Below are 5,000 nucleotides of genomic sequence, written 5' to 3'. Positions count from 1 at the left end.
GTACTTGATAATACATATAAATAGTTATATTACATGAATAAAATAAAAAAATATGCAATTATGATAGCTTTGTATTAAATAAAAATGAATTAAGATTATTTTCTGAAAAGGCACTTAGGGGGTTTTGCATCTGAACTCTTCAAATGTAGTCGTTATCATGTGAAGGTCGTGGTCAAGGTCTTTTCTCTTTTCTTGACACCTCGACCAAACTTTTGTCATGAATAGACAGCACTGAGACAATTCATGTTGTTCATATATAATCGTAGTTCTGGATGGAGTTTGATAGTGATTGACAGCTGTCATTACTTGCTCCCGCCTTCGCGCATATTTAATCCCCCGTCATGAGCGAGAGCTTCCCTAACTGTCCCACCGCCTCCCCCTACTCCTCCATTTCACCAGAACACCAGGCTACAATTGAATTTTATTATTGGAAATGACTGTTCAGAGGTCCTATCACCTATGTGTGAATTATTACCATTAAAATATTTTGAGAACATACTTTTTTAACCTATATAAAATGCATTTTGCAATGCAATTCAATGGAATGGCCAATACAAAATGTCAATTTCCCAACATTCTACAAAATGGAGATACACCGTTTTGCAAATAAACCCTTCAATTCCTCTATACACATAGAGGTTCCCAACCTTTTTCAACTTGGGGCCCACTCGAAATTGTCAAAAATGTTTGGGGCCCACCTCTGACCCAATTAAGAATAAAAATCAAATAAATCAACAACAACACACACCCAAATATGATTATTATTTTTGGGAAATGATTTCAAGGCCCACTTGGAATACCTTCAGGGCCCACCAGTGGGCCCCGGCCCATAGGCTGGGAATCACTGCTCTATACACGTAGGGGGTAGAAGTGGATATCACCCTGCATGCTACATTTCTCTGCTTTAGATTATGGGGACATATTTTATAGAAATACCACCAAGGCACTTTTACAATCGCTTGATTCTACTTATCACTCTGCATTAAGATTCATAACTAGAAGAAAGCATTCTACACACCATTGTGTGCTGTATGACCTAGTAGGCTGGCCATCTCTAGATATTAGACGGCACAAACACTGGCTCTATTTGTATACAAGGCCATAGTTGGCCAGCTCCCCTTGTATATACAGAGCCTTTTATCTTTTAGCAATCAAGGGTATAACCTACGCTCAAGTAGCTACATTGTTTTAAATGTCCGCGTGATGAAAACAGAGTTTGGTAAAACTGCCTTTATTCATTGTGCCTCAACTGCTTGGAATGAGCTTCAGAAATCACTTAAGCTTGCTGTTTTTATGTCTGTAGTTGAGTTTAAAACCTATCTTAATGACGCTCTCAAATCTGTCTGCACTTGCTTTTACTCTTGTAATCTCCTTTTAATCTTGTTTTATGTTTATTATTTTTATTTGTTTTGTGCTTAATTTTATCTCTACATCCATTTTAATCTTTTCTGTTTTGTCTGTGTCCTGTCTATAAAATATAATGTGTGCTGCCGCCTTGGCCAGGGCTCACTTGCAAAAGAGAATTTTATTCTCAATGTGATTTTATTCCCTGGTTAAATAAAGGTAAAATAAAAATAAAATGATCTATGACTATTGCACACCAAGCACTCAATGGCATACTGGTGAAATGATCACTCATCAGAGGCCATCTCAGTGTCCCGACCTTATCCTCATTGAAAAGTAAATAGGCAATCAGAGGCTTTATGCCATAGAGGTAGAAAATAACACTAGAGGTGACATGGCAATAAGCGACTGCACTGGGAAATGGCACATGGAGCTTCCCAACTTCCGTAGGTAGTGTAGGTACCCTCTGTCAATGCAAGTCAATGGAGAACACGCCCACCCCTGTCAAAAAAAAGGACTAAAACATATTGTATATGAAGTAACACATTAATCAAAGACCAGATTTGAAATGTCAGGCTAAATATCTACTTAAATCATATGAGTCAATAAAATACATTTAAAAATCAAATTATATATTTTATGAACATATGTAGCAACACACTTCAACTATTGTCCTTGTATAGTGTGCTGATGGACATTTTCACATGATTAAGCCATTTTTGACAGAGGTGAGCGTCCTTCTCCATTAATTTCCATTTCCATTTCTCTGGTCTACCTACAGATAATGGCCGCTACAGATTACCGTTAAAAAGGGGGTCGGGGTCACCTCTAGTGTTATTTTCTACCTCTATGCTTTATGCACACAGAAAATGGTACACGAGCAAGGAGAAGTTGGGACCTCATATTCAGTAAATTATGCCCAATGTAGAACGTTTTACAACGTCACTGGTTTTTATGGTTTCATTCAAGATCACTGAATGTGTTTTGTATTCTATGGAGTGTATGTCAATTAGATTGTTTATATTGTTTAATATTGAAGGTTAACATGAAAAGACTACTTGAGTGATGAAATGTTTTTTTTTAATTAGCATTCTAATATTCATGTCTAGATTTATTGTTAAATGATAATCATAATATTTTTATCCAGACATTTTTACAATGTATTTTTAAAAATATATCTTTTTAAATATCCCTCTAGTTATGGTCTTGCTATTTTGCATGACTGAATAATAAACATTTTCCAAGTGACACAAATCCAGCTGTGTGGTGTGGGCCCTTGTTTTATATTCCCATTTAAGCATCTAATTCTTACACACACACACACACACACACACACACACACACACACACACACACACACACACACACACACACACACACACACACACACACACACACACACACACACACAATTAAGATGATTTAAATTGACAGGTCAAGTCTTCTAGCTCTAATGGCATTCTTTCCTCTACAGACTTGATGCATTCACAACTTTTTAAAAAACAAAAACACAGTGACTGAATCAGAGTTAAGCAGCAAACTGCGTTGGGCATTTCTAGTTGTGATTATTTGGTGTGAGGCTGTTGTATTTGGGTGGAGAGTTTTGCAAAAACAGGAACAAAAAATAAAAAATGAATTAGCAAACACATGTGGCTGATCATCATCAAGTTTACTATAATCAGATGTACTGTCATTCGTAATCAATACCAGACAGGTGTTACAGTATCGCACGCACACGCACACACACACACACAGACACACACACACACAGACAGACAGACAGACAGACAGACAGGCACGTTCACACACACAGACAGACAGACACACACACACACACACACTCACAATCAGCTGTGTTTGCAATTCCACTCTGCAAGCTGCTTGAGAGATGAAAGTCTCCTGATATTGCCACTCTGATACTGCACTGACGTCACACACACACTGTACAGACACACACACACACACACACACAGACACACACACTGTACACACATATTCATACACACACACACACTGTTCACACACACAGACACACACACTGTACACACATATTCATACACACACACACACTGTTCACACACACACAAACACACACACACACACATTGTACACACACACACATACACACACACACACATACTGTACACACACACACACACACATTGTACACACACACACATACACACACACACACATACTGTACACACACACACACCGATGAACTGGTACACACATACAGTACTGTATGCACACACACACACACACACACACACACACCCTGGTGACCTTAAGAGAGTAAGCGACCCCGATGAACTCGTACACACATACAGTACTGAAAACTTGTTCACATTCACAGCTGTGGTGATTTTCCCTTAAACAGTACCAGTAGGCCGACTATTTTACTTTTTACCAGTAGGCCTACTATTTTACTTTTTACCAGTAGGCCGACTATTTTACTTTTTACCAGTAGGCCGACTATTTTACTTTTTACCAGTAGGCCGACTATTTTACTTTTTACCAGTAGGCCGACTATTTTACTTTTTACCAGTAGGCCTACTATTTTACTTTTTTCCCAGCATGGTGTGTGTCTATGGTTTAACCATAGTCAAAACCATACTCCAAAAAAGCATGGTTGATTGTGGGTTGCATGGTCACCCAAAAAAACATGAAAACTTGTTTGCAGCTGTGGTGTAATGGCTAGGGAGTTGGACTGAATATCACAGAGTTGCAGGTTCGAATCCCACCCTTACCCCTCCCTACACCTCTATCCATGGCAGCCAAGACACCTAATCCCACACTGCTCCAGGGACTGTAACCAATACCCTGTAAACAAAGCACCTAATCCCACGTTGCTCCAATACATGGCCTGACATCAATATGTGCGTTGGATTAAAAAAGCATCAGTTACTGTAAGTGTAATTTAATGAATAATTATAATTCGTGCTAAGACCATGGTTAGTTTCCAGAGTAAAACCATGGTTAGTTTTCAGAGTAAAACCATGGTTAGTTTTCAGAGTAAAACCATGGTTAGTTTTCAGAGTAAAACCATGGTTAGTTTTCAGAGTAAAACCATGGTTAGTTCTCAGAGTAAAACCATGGTTAGTTCTCAGAGTAAAACCATGGTTAGTTTCCAGAGTAAAACCATGGTTAGTTCTCAGAGTAAAACCATGGTTAGTTCTCAGAGTAAAACCATGGTTAGTCTTCAGAGTAAAATCACGGTTCATTTTATAGTTAAACGATAGTCTAACCAAAACTCGTGCCAAACCATGCTCAAAAAAGCATGATATCTATTTTCGTAAGGGTGTATCCCCTGAAGTGTCTAAGTCTTACTTATGTTGACTTTACTGAAAACTCAAATACATCATATCAACATTCCACAGTAAAGAAGAAGGATCACCTCACACTGGTGGACTTAATTTTGCTGCGTTTCAGTGAGGTGAACAACATGTTTTGTCTTGCGCTTCGTCAGGTTCAGGTGAGGTGATCCTTCTTACTGATGACTGTTTCAAATCTTTGAATACATCATTTCAACATTGCTATGACAATGCAGAGAGTGTTAACAGCCGATAGAGACTTGGTCATCACCACTAGAGCAGGGGAGTCAAACTCAAATTCACAGTGGGCCAAAATCTAAATCTCGGAGTCGCGGGCCGAAC

Source organism: Engraulis encrasicolus, unplaced genomic scaffold (genome assembly GCF_034702125.1).
Source record: "Engraulis encrasicolus isolate BLACKSEA-1 unplaced genomic scaffold, IST_EnEncr_1.0 scaffold_29_np1212, whole genome shotgun sequence".
Classification (NCBI taxonomy): Eukaryota; Metazoa; Chordata; class Actinopteri; order Clupeiformes; family Engraulidae; genus Engraulis; species Engraulis encrasicolus.
Note: the sequence above shows the minus strand (reverse complement) of the source record.